Source organism: Silene latifolia, unplaced genomic scaffold, assembly GCF_048544455.1.
Source record: "Silene latifolia isolate original U9 population unplaced genomic scaffold, ASM4854445v1 chrun_scaffold_16, whole genome shotgun sequence".
Lineage (NCBI taxonomy): Eukaryota > Viridiplantae > Streptophyta > Magnoliopsida > Caryophyllales > Caryophyllaceae > Silene > Silene latifolia.
Window position 1 is genome coordinate 8,801,718 of NW_027413123.1, and position 22,538 is coordinate 8,824,255.

General features: G+C 36.5%; 1 pseudogene; it reads right to left on the reverse strand.

The window, feature by feature from the left end:
- Positions 1–14,737: 14,737 nt before the first annotated feature.
- The window catches only part of LOC141637240 (inositol hexakisphosphate and diphosphoinositol-pentakisphosphate kinase VIP2-like), a 43,605-nt pseudogene continuing 35,804 nt past the window's right edge, over positions 14,738–22,538 (reverse strand).

Genomic DNA, 22,538 nt, shown 5'->3' on the forward strand with positions numbered 1-22,538 from the left:
AATCTTATCGAATTAGACATTGGGTCACACACCAAAGCATGCATTAGCATAAATCGGGCCATGTTGCTTTAAACAACATGCGATTTACTACGCTCTTACATGAATTGGAGCACAACTATCTAACCAAATAAGACTAAGGTTTTTGTAAATCATTTGACTCGACCAAATAGAAAAATAATTACAAACGAATTACAAGAAACGACTCGATAAACAAAAGGTAATTCCCAAATACAAAACAACGATGAATAAACGATATAAAGATGAAGTAAGAATGACAAAAGGCACGGCCAAGCACACGGCCCCAGGCACGGCCACCCTAGTTCCTAGGTTAGGTTCATTAGGTTAGATAGATTTGCAAAGCGAGTTAGGAAACGAGTTAGAAAACAAGTTAGAAACGACGTTGATCGATTGAGAAGATGTCACGCGAATGTGTATTCTACATGGCCTAAGGGGTCCAACTAGGTCACAATATTATAAGATTAACGCTTACTCATCGAGTGTAAATAGGAAAGTGCTAATCACGCACTCCTATGCTAGCGAGAAATCGAGTGAAAAGAGAGATGCATTCAATTAGGTAATAGAATTGTTGATCGATTTTAATGCTTGTGTCGAAGCACCCTAACATGTCTAATTAGGTTATTTAATCGATCTAAAGTCGTCTAATTAAGTCATATGTTAACAATCAGAGGTCGAACTAACATGCGAAGGGTCCTAGGGTAGGTCGAATTGAACGAAACAAACGAGGGGTCAAAAGCGAGGAACGAAGTTAGAATTCGTTTTATTAATGCCCTACCTTGAACACGAGGATATGTAAATGAGACGGGGAATACGACCGACCGATGTGGCGGATTTATTTCCCATCTCAAGTCAACTCGGGTGTTCATGGTGGTACTTTAACTCATACTCGGACTAAACTAGTTTCATAGTTAACGATATCAAACGATAAACAATGTAAAACGAAACAACAAAAAACAAACATAAAAAGAACGAAATAAAAGGGAGAAGAGGAGGATTTGATGCAACCTCAACCTACATGTATCGTTGACACCGTCTTGGGTCGTAATCGATCGTAGATTTTATCTCGAGAGGCCGTCGTCGACGAAGGAACAAAGCAACAACACGTTTTTTTCGCAAATCTGGACAGCAACTTTCAAACTGCAATTTCTCACTCGTTTCACGGTGAAAATTAGATTTAAAAGATGTTTTGAAAACTAGAAATAGAGGAGAACAAAGATCTTAAAACAATCCCTGCTCGTTTTGAATTATTAAGAAAAACGAGCACAAACAGAATCGACAGACAGAAAAGTCGCAAAAAACAGAGTGTATGTCACTCTATTTTTCGAGGGTATTCGTGTACTCTCAAGGGAAATTTGGCTCGTGAATCTTTGTCTAAGATGTAGATGGATGTTGTGTGGTTAATTAGGAATAAGAAACTCGAATTTTAATGGAGGTTTGAGGGTTGAACGAAGGGTTCCAAAGAGGACACACAAACTGATTCTCAGTTTTGTATGTCGGTTTTGTCGAGGGTTTTTGAGAGGCAATTAGAGTTTGTTTCTGGAGTTTAATGCTTGTAAGTGACGGTAGTATGTATGGAGAACTTAGAGCCCTCAATGTATGGTGAAGGGGGGGTATTTATAAGGAGTTAAAGTAGGGTTTGATAGGGCAACAAGCAGTCGGGCTCCCTTTGCATAGCTGCTGTCCATCAGCTAATTCGTGGGGTTTTTAGGGTTTGTATGGGGGGTTTGCTTGGTGGTTAAGACAAGGTAATATGGGTAGGATACTAGGGTATGGTGTAGGGTTAATGGGCACGGGTTTAGGTGGTGTTTGGAGCGGGTTTTGGGCTCGGGTTTGAGCACGCAAAACAGGGGGGGGGGGTTGCTTGTTATTTGCGGGCTGTTTATTGGGTGTTTGGGACGGGAATTCGATGGGTTTCGTGGTGAGTTTAGTGATGGGTTGTTTGTAGGTAATGAGGGGCAGGAATTGGGTTGGTTGTGGCGGGTTTGGGTCAAGCTTTGAAGCACACAAAACGGGTTGGAAAAGAGGAAGGGCTAACGCGGGTAAAGGGAAGTAGTTGGGCTGCTTTGTGTATGTTTGGGGTGAGATTTGGGACGTGGGTATGGGGGTTCGAACTGGGGTTGGATGGGTAGAGGCCTAGGTTGGTTAGTTTACTCGAGATTCGTGTCAACTCGTAAAGAAAACGGGCTCAAAAACCGAGCTATAATCAAGCTCCAAAACGTGTGATTAAAACGAGTTTTCAACTTTCAAATTCGATTTTTCAAATCAAATAACACATTAAAATGAATGATTTTTCAAATCAAAAATATATTTTATTTTCAATAAAATAAATTTAAGAAGATAAATTCAAATTAAAACAATAAAATGAATTCACTTTTTTTAAAAAAACATTTAATTTAAATATCATTTAAATTAATAAAATACTTCGTCGACAACGCTCATTCTACATCGTAAAACGAGCCCAAATAATGACAATGACAACTAAAGAATACATGTGTCCTATCATCATTGGGTGTTTGTCGGGTTCTCTATAAATTCCAATATCGACGGATACGGGTATCTACTCTTTGATATAAGCCAAAGGAAATGTGATATAGTATCACAAATTAATCTCTCTTAGCACGCATTATGGGATAATGTGTGGTTGGATAAAGAAATCAAACGCTATTCGATATGGTTTGGACTTCAATCAAGTTACTTTGAGTTACTTGATCCTTTTGGGGACTTTATCATTTTGTCTAAATTATTTTTCCACTAAATCTAAAACGAATCATATGAGATATGAAATGGTAGAGTACCATGCTTGTAAGTTTTCACAAGAAACAAATGCTCATTTTTCCTTACTATAATCACGAGTACAACGAGTTTATGGCTCGTGAAGCTGTGTTTCTAGAATACAATTTTATTTCTAGAAGACAGAGTGGGAGAAAATATTCAAGAGCCACAAAAGAATTGTGTCAAAAATTGTATGTCGCAAGAAACTGTTTTTCTTGACTACATGACGTTGTTTCTTCGAAACCTAGGAGGTTAAACTCATCACTTATTGAAGATGATGAATTCGTGTTACTTTTAGATCCTAGGTTGAACTCATCACTTGTTGAAGATGATGAATTCGTGTTACTTTTAGAAAGTAAAGAGATTGCAACTTACAAAGAAATTGTTTGATTCAAGTTACTTCTAGAAATTAATGAATATATGACTTACATGAAAGTGTTTAAGTCACAACTCAATACAAGACTTAGAGCCATGAAAATCTGAAATAAATTCCAAGTGAATTGTTAGATATCAAAGCTTGATTGGTGGCAAAGGGTTTTGCACTAGTTGAAATGCTTAAGTCTATTTGGATCTTCTTAGGGATTGTGTTTCATTATGATGATATACATATAGCAAGTGAATCTAAACCACACTTCTTCAATTAGAAGGAATGTATTCAATACATGTCTTGAGTTTTGTAGATTCTTGCAATCCTAAGATAATGTGAAACTTAAGAGAGGGTCTTAAGTAGGACATAAATGAGTTGGAATCAATGTTTTCATCATGTTATAAAACGTTTCTCGATAAGTCGAGAAGTTGTGTTTATACGTGGAGTTTAGTGGGAGTTACGGAAATTTTAATTAGTCTAATATATGGATGACATATTGATCATTGGGAATGATTTAAGACTTGGAGTAATATAGTACATTTTTAATATCTAGATTTATGTAGATAAATCCACATGATATTAATGTCAAATAAGGAGTCTTATGTTGATAAGATTCATGACTAGTTCAATCGAGTTGAACATATTTAATTGATTCCATTTGCTTCCGCTGCCGAATCAATTAAATAGGAAATGATGTATAACACTTCATATACCTTGAGTATGATGAATTGTTTCAAATCGAATTTAAGTAATAGTTACCAAGTAAGCCATAAAAATTACCTTTAAGTGCTTGCAGAAGCATTAAGAATGTAAAGCAAAGTGTTTTTAATGCAATTTTGTGTAAGGGTGTTACACAAATGACAATTGACAATTGAGATTGTGCATGGTTTCCGACAAAACCATAATCAAAACACATTAGGATGGTTAAGATACCATTGTGGCTATGTTATTTAAGAAATAAATTTTCTAGAATCGTTCTAGGCAATAAAAAACAATGAGAAATATTTACAACGGAAATTGAGTACACTTGCAATCATGGGATGTGCAAGAGGGATGAGTCCCGCACACTGTGAAAACAGTGGGAGCTATTTTAAGGCAAGAAAACCTATGTCTAGATTGGATCTAGACACGTACTTAGAAAGTTTTGTAATGCAAATGTATACATTACGAAAGGAAAACAAGTATGTAGCAAGGTTGAGCAGGGAGTTGCTAAGACCTACTTACAATGCCTATTCATAGGCTTAACATGATGAGTCATGTCATTTCAATTGGATTGAGATGAACAACTACATACAAGATCAAATTAGATTATAGAATATGAAATAATAATCAGGCATTGACTATTTATATGTGATAATCGCATTTGTCGTTCGAGTTTTACTTTAAAACTCTTTTATTATACTTTGTTACATCCAAACGGGTTGTATGACGATATTGAACCCCGTTAAAGTGAACCCGGATTAATATAGTATTCGCCCATAGTCACTTGTATGAGGTGACGTCTCAAAGTGACTAGAGTGTGATGCGATTGATGGCAAGTTCAGTGCCATACAGTCATGTGAGATGACTAGTCGATCACATAGGGCATGTTAGGAACACTTTGTCGGGCAGTGGCCGCTTATAGAGTTCTGGCAAATTTATATAGCCTAGTCGTGGCGAGAGCTACTATAGTATTCTAATGAGTCGATTCTTTTGACTAAAGACTGTTCGCCTAAGATGGCACAATTTCAGATTAGCTTTGATTTATGTTACTACGACCTTCGTAAATGGGGTCAAATGGTCATATTTTGGGTTATGATTGTTGTGGCTAGTCAAAGGGAATAGTGCAAAAGGAATTGTCCACCCCTTTGTCAGGGTTAAAACAATATCTCAGGGCAACTCGAGGAGTAATGAACTGGAAATGCGTGGCCACGCTCGGAAGGTATTTATGGTAGATAATTCCGGTCAAATCAGTTATTCTCCAGATCGAGGAAACCACTCTCGATATGATCACTTGCAAGTACGACCCGAAAGACACCTTGGATTGAGTGGGAGATAGTAATAGGACAAGAGAATTGGTGGCGCACACTTGTCGAGGACAAGTGGGAGATTGTTGGAGTAAGTGTCCCCGACAATAATGCGATCACAATTGTCGATCATATTGATCACATATTTAAATCTCATAACAAGAATACGAAAGGTATGATACATTACATATATAGTCAACTGGTCCACACATATCGGTAATGATTAGTTGGCTAGAGTTTGACATTACTGTCGTGCGACGGTGGTGATCAGTTGATCCCTTGAGGTCACACCTAAAGGACGATTCCCTTAATTGAAAAAGGTTATGTAATTGTATGTTGATACAGATTAATTAATTCCTTAAAATTGAACAAATTATTATCATAAGCGAGAAAATGACATCCTATTATAATGTGATTAAATAAGATTTTATTTAGTAATTTAAGAAGTTATATTACTAAAATTAATCGGTGTTTGCGAAACACGCGAGATGAGAATGATAAGTTAGTTATAATTACAAGATGTTGTGAATTATACTAACTAGTATTTAAATGACCATTTTATGTGAAAGTAATTTTGAATTACTAGTCAATTTGTTAAATGTGATTTATTTAAATTGTAAATGATATTTAATTTGTTAAATATGCATTTTAAATTAAAACATGACATAAGACATGTCACATGTCACATGACATACAATTGTACAATTGACAAAAATAAAATGGACTCCATATTACACATGATAACCGAAAAAAATTGGTGGGCAATTTTAGAAGTTTTGTCTTATTCATTTGTCTATGACATTTGATAGTGACTTGACTATGACAAAGGCTTACACTAATTAGTCTTGTGAAGACAAAAAGAAAAAGGAAAAGGTCCTAACCCCCCCCCCCCCCCCTACCCACCGGTTTTAGGTAGTAACAATTGAGAGATTTTTCTCAATTTTTCACTTCTCTCATGTTTTATGAAAAAACACAACACTCTCTCTCTCTTGTTCTTCATAAAAATTATTTTTATTAATCAAATATGTATAAATCAATCACTAATAATACTAGTAGTAGTATATGAGTATTAGTAATCGATTTTAAGGTAAACCACATTACAAATATCTAGTACATATTATTTTGCGGGATTTTGGGATAGTCTTGGGTGCTACTTATTGGAGGGCTTCTATTTGAAGTCATGGATGATCATCCTAATGTATTTTCTAGCTTAAGAACAAATGAAGGTAGGAGACCTTCATTTGTGCCCATTTGGCCGAATTTTTGATATGGTGAGAAAACGATTTTCTCATCTCTTGTTTTTTTTAGTTTGCATGCATAAGATCTAGTTTTAATTTTATGACTAAATTAAAATGTCACATATATGAATATGTTAATTAATGAGATTAATAAATCTAACAAAATGGTTCACACAACGAGTCACAAGGACTAATGAACAAGGACAAATGATTCACACGACGAGTCACAATGACTAATGAACTAGGACAAATGATTCACACAAAGAGTCACAATGACTAATAAACAAGGACAAATGGTTCACACAACAAGTCACAAGGACTAATGAACAAGGACAAATGATTCACACGACGAGTCACAATGACTAATGAACTAGGAAAAATGATTCACACAAAGAGTCACAATGACTAATAACCAAGGACAAATGGTTCACACAACGAGTCACAAGGACTAATGAACAAGGACAAATGATTCACACAACGAGTCATAATGACTAATAAACAAGGACAAATGGTTCACACAACGAGTCACAAGGACTAATGAACAAGGACAATGATTCACACAACGAGTCACAATGAGTAATTAACTAGGATAAAGGATTCACACAAAGAGTCACAATAAATAATGACCAAGGACAAATGATTTACACAACGAGTCACAATGAGTAATTAACTAGGACAAATAATTCACACAAAGAGTCATAATAACTAATGAGCTAGGACAAACGGTTCGCACAACGAGTCACAAGGACTAATGAACAAGGACAAATGATTCACACAACGAGTCATAATGACTAATGAATAAAGACAAATGGTTCGCACAACGAGTCACAATGTGTAATTAACTAGGACAAATGATTCACACAAAGAGTCACAATAACTAATGAACAAGGACAAATGATTCACACAACGAGTCACAATAAGTAATTAACTAGGATAAAGGATTTACACAAAGAGTCACAATAAATAATGACCAAGGACAAATGATTTACACAACGAGTCACAATGAGTAATTAACTAGGACAAATGATTCATAAAAAGAGTCATAATAACTAATGAACAAGGATAAATGGTTCACACAACGAGTCACAAGGACTAATGAACAAGGACAAATAATTCACACAACGAGTCATAATGACTAATGAATAAAGACAAATGATTCACACAACGAGTCTCAATGACTAATGAACTAGGACAAATGATTCACTCAAAGAGTCACAATGACTAATGAACAAGGACAAATGATTCACACAACAATTCACAATGAGTAATTAACTAGGACAAATGATTCACACAAAGAGTCAGAAGGACTAATGAACTAGGACAAATGATTCACACAACGTGTCACAATGACTAGTGAACAAGGACAAATGATTCACACAACGAGTTACAATGGGTAATTAACTAGGACAAATGATTCACACAAAGAGTCACAATAACTAATGAACAAGGACAACTGATTCACACAACGAGTCACAATAACTAATGAACTAGGACAAATGATTCACACAACGAGTCACTAGGACTAATGAACAAGGACAATTGATTTACACAAGACTAATTAACTACGACAAATGATTCATAAAACGAGTCATAATAACTAATGAAAAAGGACAAATGATTCACAACGAGTCACAATGTGTAATTAACTAGGACAAATGATTCACACAAAGAGTCTCAATAACTAATGAACAAGGACAAATGATTCACACAACGAGTCACAATGGCTAATTAAGAATCCTTTCAGAAGCTAGTGATAGTCTTGAGTGGTAGGTAGGGTGGCTGTGGTGGTCGGAAATCGAGTCTAAAAGGGGGTGTACGGATTGTTTTGTCTTGGTTGTGTTTGTTGTTGTTGTTTTTTGTTGGCGGCTGTGGTGGTGGTTTGTCATGGTGGTTGGGCTCGGACCAAAAGGTGGCGACTGGTGGGGGGTCAGGTAGGGACCACCGTGGTGATGGTTGCCCACGGTGGGGGGCTGGGGTGGCTGGTTATTGTTGGTGTCGTGTGTGTTTGTTGTTGTTGGTGTCGGTTGTTGATGTTGGGGGTGGCCGTGAAGGCTGTTGCTGGCCGTGACCGCCACGGCTAGTGGTGGTGGTCCATGGTGGCAGCGGCAGGTGGTGGCCAGAGTCAGGGTAGTCGGGAATCGGGATGTGAATAGCTTTAAGACGGGTTTCTATTTAATTAATTAACTCGTATTTAATTTAATTTAATTAGATTAGTTAGTAATTATATTTAATTATCGTAATTAGGTGCCGATTTTACGGAGGAGCGTATTTATATCAGTTTGCTTGCTTATTTGACCGGATTGCTAAAAGGTAGGTTTATCCTACTCAGTTCGATAATGTGCTTAATTGTTAAATGAGTCGTTTGTCATTTAATTGCATTAGATAAGTCTGTAATTGGCATGTAATACGGTATCTTGCATATTTGTGTTAGTTTATATGTCGAAGGTCATGATTGGTTATTTTTTGTTGTGGAGACGGAAGGCGGTTGGGAGACCGTCTTCCGCTTGAGTCGCCTCTTGGAGTTTTCCGCTCCAAGAGGGATGTGCACATTAATGACTTGAGTTTGGAGGGACGCGTGTGGTGAGGCACGACGTCTGGCAGGGGACCCGAGTCGCTCTTGGGCCCGGTACCACCGACGTGTTCGGAGTATCTTGTGTGAGTATGGTGTCGTGGACGTGTTCCTGGCACCAATGGTTTTGGGTACGTCTGGGCGTGTCCCGGTACCGGCGTGATGGTTGGATAATTGTGTGTCATTCATATCATGGTCATGTTGTTGACTCACACACTTGAGTCGTGTCACACTTTATTTATCGTTACTGAAGTGTGTGTGTGTGTGTCTCTGTAATTGTCACCTATCTCTTTTGGGGTGGCCTGTGTCGATCCATATGATATCTTTTGGTCATATGGGGAGCAGGTTAAGTACAGGTTGTTTGGATAGCACGCGGGAGACGGGACGATCTTGATGAGTCACGAGACGAGTCTAGTTGATTAGAAGAGTATAGATGTCATGAGTTGTACTTTCAATTCATTCATTCGTTTACGTTTATGTAATCATTAAACATTACATTAATTAATGTTCTTGATTGAAGTTTTGAAACAGTACCTCGGGAAACCGAGATGGTAACGCTCTAATTATCTTGGCCGGATAGTTAGGGTGTTACAAAAAGTGCATGGGATGGGTTAATCATGCACACATAACTTGAGTTTTGAATCAATAGTTCCCATGACGCAAATGTTATGGGAGGTGAATATCTCTACGTAGCTCTCTCACAAAATCTGGCGTCAACCTCCGTAATCTCGTGCCTCACTCACGCCTTGAACCTGATTTGCTTATATTTGATCTCAACTATCACATCTCGGACGCGCCTTGCTGCCTTCTACCTTCATTTTTCGTCATCTTCTTTGCTTCCACTTTCTTTCGCCCTTTCTTCAACCTTTCACCAATATCTTTCGAACTCGGGAACGTATATACACTTTTGACTTATCAGTTTACACATCGCCATCCAGTATCATAATCAAAATTATTTTGACATGAATATGGAGTTTGGACTTTAGACACCACTGTCCAACTTTCGATAATTTATATGCGTATAAAATTAGATGAGATTTATCATTCTTAATGAAACTGCCATAGACCATTTCTTACCCATATTTTCACCAATATGGTTGCATAATACATTTGTGTTTACACATATCTTTCCCTAGCACAAAATAAAATCAAAAGACTTGTACTCCTGCAAAATAAAAATATAGAACTATGAAGAGTAATAAAATATACCATAAGATCAACTCTTTGAAAAACACATGTACTCCTACAATATAAATACAAAATTATAGGAGTAAAACATACCATAAGATCAACCTGTTAAAACTTGCTTTGTTGATAGTCATAAATCAGAATGTATAAACTGCATTGAAAATGGAAAATGTTTTAGTAAATTGAGCCTTCAAAAGGCAAAACAAAAATCAAAACAAATTTGTAACCAAACACAATCAATTATAGTCAGATTCAAAAGGAAAAATAGCATATAACGATCGATGACTTTAGAGCACCAACATAGATGATGTTATTTTGATGTGTACAGATGTTTATATAACATTTATAGTGTTGGGAGTCGAGATGTGTACGGATGTTTGTGAGGATATGATATTTCATTGGAGTAGACAATTAAGTGTTGGCTTCCTAATGAAATTGAATCACATAGCAATACACCGCAAGTAAAAGAAGAGTCCAAGCTATTTCATCCTACTTCTATCTAAAGATATCTAAGTTTAATTTAATTTATTTAACATAGGTAGGTGTTTAGTTATTTTAACAGTTTAGCGATTCTAATTTTTGTCTTTTATTTATGTATATTTTATTCTAAGTGTTTTACAAAAATTGCAGTCTTTTATATATATATTTATTGATGATTGATTGATTGATTGATTGATTTATATATACTAGTTGTTGCAATTTGGACATATCAAAACAGAAGGACACATTATTCATTATATATTCTTAAATGTTGGCCCGAACACAATACCGTCGTGGCTTACTAAACAAACGTTTTGAAACATAATCCAACCGCGTATGACATATCAAAACAGAACTACACATTATTCATCATATATATTCTTAAATGTTGGCCCGAACACAATACTATCATGGCTTAATAAACAAATGTTATGAAACATAATATAGCTGCATATGAGCAAACAAAATAAATTTGGGATAACATTTCTTTTTTTTGTCATTAAGAAAAAGATTCTTCGTTTAAACTACAACTCTCGCTATAGCATGAGCAATCCTATTAAGACTTCTAGGACAATGGCTAAGAGAGAAACAGTGACAATCAATAGCTAAGGAGGAGATAGAATGGATAATATTGGCGGAGTCATGGGTGATGTCGCCAATGCCATTGACTTGAAGGGCTAGGTTTAAACAATCCGTGGTAGCATCAATGTGCTTATATCCTTGAGAAAACGCATCAGAAATTGCATGCCTTGAAGCCATTGCTTCAGCTTGAAAGGGTGACTATGCCCAGAACGCCGATTGTCCCTAGTGGAAGACGGTTCCAGTTTTGTCAAGAAAGATCCATCCAGCAGTGGCCTTGAGATTTGTCCTCTAGGAAGCATCACATTTGATCCGTATATGATCAGAACAAAGATCAGTTCCAACAAGCACGTGTGGAAAATGATTTCTGATTTTGAAATCATCATCAACATCAGACAAATCCCCATGGAAGGAGAGAGCTAAGCTTTTCGCCCTTTGATCTTCAGCCCAAATATTGTTACAAGCATCAACATCAGGTTGCTTGAACAGAGTGTAGAAATCAGTGGAGGACTCACGAAAAAGAGCACTGTTACGGAAGCACTATATTCGCCAAAGAGTGCTAACAAAAACCGAAACATCAGTAGTGAAATTCTTATTTTTCTTGAAAAAGGAAAGCCAGTTGATAATCCAATTCTGGATTGAGAGATTGTTGCCCATATTAATACGGATCCCAAGGGGGAAGCAAACCATATGCGAGAAACACAGTTGCAATCTCGGAAAATATGGCTCATGGACTCCACTTGTGAATTCTCAGAACTGACATCGATAATTCCAATTAAGGCCCCTTCGCATAGCTTCCTCGCCATTTGGAAGAGAATTGGAGAGAATTTTCCATAAAAAAACCCTCCACTTACCGGTAATAGGGAGAGACCAAAGATCGTTCTTACAAAAAGCGATAGTCAATGGTTCCATCCTGGATAAGTCCATAGCTGTAGCTTTCCTATTCCATAAAACAGAAAATGCAGCCTTGTATCCACTTTTCGTGGAATAAATTCCATTCGAATTGAGAGGCCAGTAGACCTTACCAATAACATCCATACAAGGAATAGGAACAGAGCAAATCAGAGGGATGGACTAATCACCACATATAAACTGAACTCGATTAAAATCCCAGTCCCCATTAGGTGTTTGTAGTTGAGAGACACTTATAAAAGGTTTGTTGGCTAAAACATCAGGGGGTAGGGAAAGTAACTGTGCAAGAGAGGAGCCACTAATCCACTTGTCTCTCCAAACATCGAGTGCCGAGGGGAAGCCTACTTGCCAAGCTAGGCTTCCTTTAAGCAACTCAAGTCCCCATAAAATCCCTCGGCCACCCCAAGTTAAAGAGCCTTTGCTACGCAAATCATCATCCAAAATTGTATCCTTTGAAATTCGGTACTTAGTTCCCAAGACACGACTAAGAAGCCCCTCAGGCTGTTGAAAAATACGCTAACCCACCTTTGCTAAGAGACTCTGATTTAAACAACCAATATTTCGAATTCCTATACCACCAAGTTCCTTAGAGCCCTGGGTAAATAATTTACTACTCCAGTGAGGACTATTTCCATTGCAAGTTCCTCCCCACCAGAACCGTGAGATCAAAGAATCTATCCTAGAGCTCACACTTACCGGCATTTTAAATGCAGATAGAGAAAAAACAGAAAGTGGGGAAGAACGGAGCGAATAAGTGTAAGTCTACCAGCCGAAGATAAGTAAACATTATTCCAGCTTAAGATTCTCCTTCAAACCTTCTCAGATATTAAGGCAAAAACTTCCCTTTTACTCGTCCCAAAAACAGTTGGAAGACCCAGATATAATCCCATATCCTTATTTCCCCTAACCTTTTGAATTTTGAGACTCTTCCAAATAGTCCTTAAAGTACAATTAGGGCTAAAAGTGATAGCAAATTTATTCTCATTAATACGTTGCCCTGAGACTTGGCAATATATATAAGTTCAGGATACCTTGAAGGGTAAGACAATTCTAAATATTAGCCGTCATGAAAAAAATAGAATCATCCGCAAAAAGGTGTGAGATAGGCGGGCTACTTCTGGAAACCTTAATGCCCGTAAGATGTTTGTCATCTTCAGCATGAAGTAATAATTGCGATAATACTTCAGTGCATAAGGCAAATAAATAAGGAGACAAAGGATCTCCCTGTCGAATACCAGCTCTAGGATGAAACGGTTTGCCATCAGCTCCATTAATAAGAATTTCATAGGACACAGTTTGGAAACAATTCATGATTAGCTGTGAGATTCGTTGAGGAAAACCCATATATAGCATGGTAGCCTCAAGAAAATGCCACTTAATTCTGGCATAGGCCTTGCTCATATCGACTTTAAAGGCCAAGAGTCCTTGCTTCCCCTTGGATTTTCGTGAGATGTGCTGAAAAAGTTCGTGTGAAATCAAGATATTATCACTAATATTTCTCCCAGGGATAAAACCATTTTGATATTCTCCAACGAAGAGAGGCATAAGTTTCTTGAGCCTATTAGAGATACACTTTGTGACAATCTTCATTATAACGTTACAAATCCTCAACTTTCTCATGGCAGATCGTTTTTGGAATAAGAGGAATAAAAGTACGGTTGAATTCTTTCAAAACATTGCCAGAATTAAGGATGGATAAAACTGCCTCAGAGACTTCATTTTTAATACGATACCAATATTTTTGGAAAAATAAAGCAGGAACTCCATCAGGACCCGGTGACTTAGTGGCGCCCATTTGAAAGACAGCAGACCGGATCTCCTTTCTTGTGAAAGGTCTATCTAAAGAATCCGTCTGATCGTGATCTAACTTAGACTTAATCTTCTCAAAGACCCGGTGATGATTACCAATATATTCTTCAAAAGGCTCATGCACTGTAGAAGACTCCAAGATGGACATAAAATATTGTTCAAAAGCAACAGCAATATTTTTTGTTTCACTCATAATGATATAAAAGGGCCTTATACTCAAAACTAGGAGTGATATCGAGACGAGACATCTCTTAAGCAGCTCAAGCAAGGTTGGGTCAAAGCATGGCTCGAGAACTTAGTGTGAATTTGTGTTGTTAGGTGATATATTGCTTTTATTTTATTAAAGTATTTTATCATGATTATATCTTTGTATCCATGTCAGATGTTCTCATTGATTTGTCCAATGTTTTTAATATATAACTTTCCACTCTTGTTACGGAAGGTATCAAAAGAAAAAAAAAACATTTAGCAAGATTAAACTCTCGAGACTGGGTTCGAGTTTTTTTTCATGAGCACAAGACAAGAAAGGTCAAGCTCATAATCGGCTCGGATCTGCTTTACCTCTACCTACAACCTTTCGACTAGCTAATGTCCTTCAATTGCAAGGTGGGCATTTCCGCATTTGTTATACACACTCATGCTAGTCGTGAGTGTCAGAATATTTCAAAATCACAAACTACAAAATAAAAATGTCCCTAATAATAGCTTAAGCACCTCATTTTATTGAGATTGCCATACACCAAACCATCTTCCTCTAAGATATAGGAACTCATTAACTACTCCAAAATATGGAATATTGGTAACAAGACAAAATTGCAAAGTTAATATTATTTCATATTGTATATGCAAATTGTGGCACCACATGAAACGAACAAAAAAAAACAAAAGAATAGAAAAAATGAAATAATACACGGACAAATAATCACAAGAAGTAAAATTCATCGTCGCTAGATGTTATTTGGGATTGCCATTGTTTGCGTACTTGTTGGGATTGCCATTGTTGGCATGCTTGTTGAAAGGCCAAAGATTGACAAGTCGCTCTAGAACAGCAGCGCTTTTGGAGAAGTAACCGGTGAAGCCAATGGGAGTAATTGGGGGTGGGAAATCTTCAGCAGGCATTGTAAATGGGTGTACCATCTCTTCCATCTTCTCCAAGGTTAAACATGATCCTATTTCTTGCATTCTCTCTGGCCCCATTATTGGCAGTGTGTGCTCTTAATGCATCCAATTCCCCTCATTATTTCTCTTCAAGCGTAAATAGAAAGGGAGACTTTCATGTCAAAAAATAAAGGAAGAGACTTGTGTATATAAAGCATCTAGTATGTTTTCTTTTTTGACATTTTAAATGTCTCGAACCACTCTCCATTTTACTCGAAATATTATATACTTCCTCCTTTTCTTTGATAGCTTCCTTCCAAAATGATAGATTATGTAAGGAGAATAATGAACAATACAAAAGTAGAGGCAAGAAAAGTAGATGGACTACTTACGTGAAAGAAAAAAAGTTAGACTAAAAAGAGAAAGTGGAAGAAATAAAGAAAGGACCAAAAGGGACGAAATCAAATTAATTGAGGTACATTCTTTTAGTTTAGCCTTCGTAAGATTGATCTACGATCCTTCCTTACTTTAGAAGGAATGGGTATAACACAAACCAAAAAAAAAAAAAAGCAAGTCAAACGACAACCGCAAGTTTTACCTCCAATGGTGAGAGATCAGCACCACGGCTGAACGTCAATTCTATGCGAAACCTTTTCTGATCATCCAAAGCTACCTAGAAGAATATATATACATCTAGAAATTATGCCTTTACATTTGAATATGACGTAAACTAAAATAAACTTGGCGGGTTTCTAAATGGTGGAAGCATGTAGAGAAGGTAAGGATATGACATGTGAGATGTGAAATGTGAGGACTTCTAACTAGCTACCAAGGATAAATGCCATGAACTTATTGTCATTTTCTAGACTTCCTGCTTTTCAAAAAAGAATATTTCATGTTAGGACACTATTAAAGCTAATTTTCTGTTAAAATAACAACTGTTCAACCAAAAGATTACAATTAAAAGGAATTTTGAAAATCATGCTTTATGCTTCTTGCATTCTAACTGCAGCATCCATTATTAGTTCTTTCTCAATCCATTTGTCCAAGAGGAAAGATATACAAGCACAATATTGACCTTTGTGTTCTCAAACATCCTTAACACTATATAGCTCATGTAGTCAAGTTCCTTGGTTTTGAACAACCGCTCTAGAGCACTGAGACAAACAAGGCTCTCCTCTCCTTCTAATGATTCATCCAAGTTACAATAGCGAAGGACATTCATCAAGGAGTGAATATGAGATTCCTGCATTTTTAATCAGCACAACTAATTAGACACTTAACAAAATCATGACCAACATGATAAGTGATAATGGAAAAGGGGAGTGAAATATCAGTTACAAGATAATGAATTGCTTTCCCTTCGATTCTCTGATTTGCTATCAAAGTTACCACTTTTCATAATTTTGTAAGAAGATTATGGAAAAAAAACGTAACAATTCAGCGTTTCAGATCAATACATAAAAACATAAGAACTTAGAGTTTCAGATCAAATAGATAGAACATGGGAATATGGGATGTAGACCTATCTCACTCACCGATGTGAAATATAGTCGTGTTTTCACATGTCTTTCTGGTGTCTTTACGTTGGCATATCTGAAATGAAGAACCGGCATCATTTTAGAAAATAAGTTTGTAGGTTAAATTCAAAATCAATTGAAAGAGAATTAATGAGACAAAAATCCAGGTAAGAACTTTGGATCCAGGCGATATCCAGTCTCCTTTTCATCATCATCGTCTTGCTCCATTGACATATCACTAGCAGTGGAAGATCTTCTGATCTCTTCATTTTTGGCCTGTGTTTTTGGCCGATGCTTAGTATCTTCTTTCTCGCTAGATTTAGTACATGGTGCATGTTCGCGCTTCAATTCAGCAACATTGATAGCTTCCTCTCGGGTAAGTCTCAAGTCAATCAAAATCTTACCTAATAAACGTCGAGCTATCTCGCATTACGGGGAGAAGGCGATGAGAATACAAATTAACACTAGAGATAAATATCCGGATGGTGGTACATATTCCTGTTTATGCAGGAGACGTAGTAAAAAGCCAAAAACTAATGACATAGGCGCATTTTTAATACACTAATCTCTATATTGACACACACTCTTATTTTAAAAAAATAAAATAAAATGCTCATTTACTTCTAAATCTTCAACATCTTATCTTTTAAATGGAGAATGTGTTGCATGCCATTGCCAGCAGCATGTAAAAGTATTTCTTATTTCTTAACAAGAGAAATCAATCTCACACACCAACTCTTCTAGTCAGGCAATAATTTACTAGGCTTTTTAAGCTGATGGGGTCTCGAAAACTCAAGTAAAAAGAGTACTTCTTACAGGGGGTTATGTACTTACAACTAGTTCGTAACAAGATTTTACCTTTGAACCAATTATCAATTTCTGTTTAGGATTTATCCCATACTCATTTGGGATAACGCCATCGCAAGCAATCTGAAACCACAAAGTTGCACACGTCGGATCGATAGGACTCATTTATTCTCAGAAAAATAGAGAATACTAAAAAAGTAACATGTTAAGGGAATATCATCCAAGTACTCGGAATGGCTATTATACAGACTATCGACATTACATTTGATACTTATACACCTGCTTCATATACCAGTTATAAACTACTTCCTCTGTTCCATGAGTTTCTTATGTATATCTTTGCTTTTGCTCAAATATAAAGGTGGAGCAGAACATGTACTGTGTACCATGGTTTTTCACAAGATAAATAACCCCATATACCCTCACCCTCCTCTCACCAACATTTTTGCACCTTAGAACCACTTGGAAGAAGTAGTAGTAGGGGTAGTGATGTTCAGGTGGTTGCAAGAATGGGGTGATGCTGGTTGGGGGATTGGTGGTTGTGAGGTGGGGGTTGGGTACGAGGCAGGACATATGATTTTATAAAGATGTCTTATAGTCATAACTTATAACTTGCCATTTATAGAAATGTATACAATTAAATGAAACTACCCAAAACGCAAAACGTATAGTAGCCAATGGTACAGAGGAAGTAATTTACTTGGACTCAGTTAGAAGTATCGAACATGGCTACGAACCCAAGTTACATACTCTCCTATTTATGAAAATTCCTCAAATTCCTCCTGCTTTGGCTCAAAACGAAGTGTGTAAAAGTAAGGGTATGTGAGGTCGACAGGTCGTAACTCGTAAGCTAACAAGAGTAACATAGATTATAATGCAATTCGTAAAGGCATTATTATTTTGGACGGAAGAGACACACTTCCTCAACATAATTAGAGCAGAACACATTTCCCTTTGTCAGGGAATTTATGGAAAGAAGTTAACAGGAAAAAAAAATAATACTCACTGTAATAGAAGTTTGTATACCAATAGATAGATACACTCATTTGGAGACACAACATACCTGGGCAACTTTAAACAGCTCATTCAAGCCTTCAAGATTTAGATGAGAATTGTGTAGAAGATCATATATGTCAAACGAAGGATCAATCATCAGAATTTTATGGAGGAACACCCGAACATGAGACACCAAACATTAGCAAGTAATAGAGAATTAACTTTTAGACATAAACTTTAGGAATGATAACTATAAAGCACAGATTCTCAGATGGAAATCTATGGGAAAAGTAGCACGCTTATCACAGTATCACCATTTACATCATCAAACTTGAGGAGGATCTCTTTAGATTCCCCAGCAGTAAAACAAGCAGAATTTCTAATAATAAAAGCTCACTAGCAGTGAATCCTTCGCAATACTGGAAACATGTATAAAACACACTAATACCCAGGCTAATAAAATATCAAAGCCAAATCCCTACCCTGTTTATAGGTGGAAGAAGGGATGAAAAATTCAACAAGGCATGAATACTTATTTCTGTCCTATTTTCAAACCTGGTGGAAATAGAATCTGATAGATGAACCATCTCAACCAAAACCTTAAGGTAATGGTTGATGCCCAACTATTATAATTATTCCTATTACGCTCCCTCACTCAAATGCCAATTGGGTTTGAAGAGTGGTTTGTTGTGCACCGGCTCCCCCGTACCGTGTAGTGGAATTCCACTTCGAGAGTTTTGATGAGTTTTGAGGTTGTCAGGATTCGAACCCGTGTCCAAAGGTCACGATGGCTCTGATACCATGATAGATGAACCATCTCAACCAAGCAGAGCCAGTGTAACCGAAGGTCACGGGTTCAAATCCTCGCAGCCCCAAACGAATTGCGAATCAATTCAAACATACTCTATCATGGCACTTTCTCAAAATCTATATATATCACGCACTAGTTTCTTATAGAGTTATTATTGGTGGTACTCATGACCTTAGCAATTCTCTTCGGCATAAACTTTGTCGTTATAGTTCCCTCTATGGCAAAATCTATATATATAACTACTCTAGTAAGAGTAAATGTTATGTACTTATCTATTCCTATGAATTCCGCAACATTGCTTTGATCAGAAGTCTAGGGATGGCAATGGATAGGATCTGGATAGGATTCTATAAGATCCAGATCCGGTCCATATCTACAGGATCTGAAATTCCCATATCCATATCCGGATCCGCAGGATTTGGACTAGATCAGGATTTATCCCATATCCTTTTGATAGTAAAAGAAAACTCCCTCTTAAAATATGAAAATATTAATTTTTGGATTTTGTTGCGACGTAACATAATATTTTTCTCTATTAGATACAAATAATAAAGTTAAAATTTTAAAAACATAAAAATAAAGTCTAATGAAATTACAATAACACGAAAAAAGTTTTTTTTTAATCAAAGAATGTTAATTAGAAAAAAAAAATCATGGTTTGATTTATGAAAAAAATATTAAAAAAACAAAGCATAAAATTTTACTATTTATTTAACTTAACTTACTGTTCGGGAAAATGAAATAAAAATGGATCTAAGGGTAGGATCTGGATCTCGATCATACGATCCATATCCTTATCCACTGGATCTAAAATATTGCGATCCATGTTCGGTCGGTAGGATCTGGATCCTAAGATCTGGACAGGATCTGGATTCCATTGCGATCCCTAATCACAACCCATAATCACAACCCAGGAGAAATGCTATAGTTCATAAGAACAAATTCTAGTCAACTATCCATGAGGCCCTTAATTTCAAAAGGCATACATGGAGTTCACAAATCATTGTGAGTGTGCAAAGAGAAGGAATCAAGGAAAATGACGAAGCTTGGTTCTTGTATTGTATTATCATTTGTATCTCTTACCATTGTATTGTTAATTTCACAGATATTAGTTTCACTTCACTAAAATATTTTTTTGATTACTCATCCAAAGTTTTGAATATTTTTTTGCTATGTATTTTTATTTCTTAATTTGTTTACTTAACACTTTAATAGTTTTGTTTAATTATTCAATAAACTCTCTTCCAAAAAGGTTTCCACATCTATACAACTCTCTTTTTCACTCTGTAGATACCCGTATCCGTCGATATTGGAATTTATAGAGAACCCGACAAACACCCGATGATGATAGGACACATGTATTCTTTAGTTGTCACTGTCATTATTTGGAGCTCGTTTTACGATGTAGAATGGGCGTCGTCGATGAAGTATTTTATTAATTTAAATGATATTTAAATTAATGTTTTTTTAAGTGAATTCATTTTATTATTTTAAATGATATTTAAATTAATGTTTTTTTTAGTGAGTTCATTTTATTAATTTAAATGATATTTAAATTATGGTTTTTTAGGTGAATTCAATTTATTTTATTTTATTTTGAATTTATTTTCCCAAGTTTATTTTATTGAAAATAAAATAAATAATTGATTTGAAAAATCATTTTATGAATATATTTGATTTGAAAAATCATTTATTTTAATGTGTTAATTGATTTGAAAAATCGATTTTAAAAGCGAAGAAAACTCGTTTTAGAAGCATGTTTTTGAGCTCGATTTTAGCTCGGTTTTTGGGCCCGTTTGCTTTGCGAGTTGGCACGAATATCGAGTACACTAACCAACCTAAGCCTCTACCCATCCACCCTTGTTCGAACCCCCTATCCACGGCCCAAATTCCATCCCCAAACACCCCCCAACCAACCCGCGCATACAAACAGCCCCCTGTTTTGCGTGCCAATTCCCGAGCCCAAAACCCGCTCCAAATACCACCAAAACCCGTACCCATTAACCCTAACCCATACCCTAGTATCCTACCCATATTACCCTAGCTTAATCACCAAGAAAACCCCTCTCAAACCCTCACAAAAGCTGCTGGACAGCAGCTATGCGTGAGCAGGCCCGACTGCCTCTCCCTCTCTTTTACCCTACTTTAACTCCTTAAAAATACCACCCCTTCATCATACATTCATTCCTCTAAGTTCTCCATACATCCTATCTTCACTCACAAGCTTTAAACCTCAGAAACAAACCCTAATTGCCTCTCAAAAACCCTCCACAAAACCGACATTCAAACTGAAACAGTTTGTGTGTCCTCTTCGAAAAACAATTCGTTCTTCCTTCAAACCTCCATCAAAACTCGAGTTTATTGTTCCTAATTAACCATATAACATCCATATACACATTAGACAAAGATTTACGAGCCAAATTGCCCTTGAGAGTACACGAAATCCCTCGAAAAACAGAATGTTATACACTCTGTTTTCGCGGTTTGTTCCTGTCTGTCCAGTTCTGTTTGTGCTCGTTTTTCGTGCCCAATAACTCAAAACGAGCAGGGGTTGCTTTAAGATTTCTGTTCTCCTCTCTTTCTAGTTTTCAAAACATCTTTTAAATCGAATTTTCATCATGAAACGAGGGAGAAATCATTGTTTGAAAGTTGCTGTCCAGATTTGCCAAAAACGCGTGTTTGCTTTGTTTCTTCGTCGACGACGGCACGGCCTCGAGATAAAATCTACCATCGATTACGACCCAAGACGGTGTCAACGATACATGTAGGTTGAGGGTGCATCAAATCCTCCTCTTTCTCCCTTTTTTATTTCGTTTTTATGTTTGTTCTTTTATAGTTTGTTTTGTTTGTTTATCGCTTTTTATTTATCGTTTAAATTAACTATGAAACTAGTTTAGTCCGAGTATGAGTTAAAGTACCACCATGAACACCGCGTTGACTTGAGATGGGAAAGAAACCGCTACATCAGTCGGTCGTACACCCCCGTCTCATTTACATATCCTCGTGTTCAAGGTAGGGCATTAATAAAACGATTTTAACTTCGTTCTTCGCTTTTGACATCTCCTCTTCTCTCGTGCAATTCGACCCACCTTAGGACCCGTTGCATGTTAGTATGACCTCTGATTGTTAACATATGACTTATTTAGATGACATTAGATCAATTTAATAACCTAATTAGACACTTTAGGGTACATCGACAAAGCTTTAAAAATCAACTAATAATTTCGTAACTTAATGAACGCATCTCTCTCTTTCACCTAATTTCTCGCTAGTATAAGAGTGCGTGATTAGCACCTTCTTATTAACACTCGATGAGTTAAATTAATTAGCGAACTTGACCTAATTTGACCCCTTTTGAGCCGTGTAGA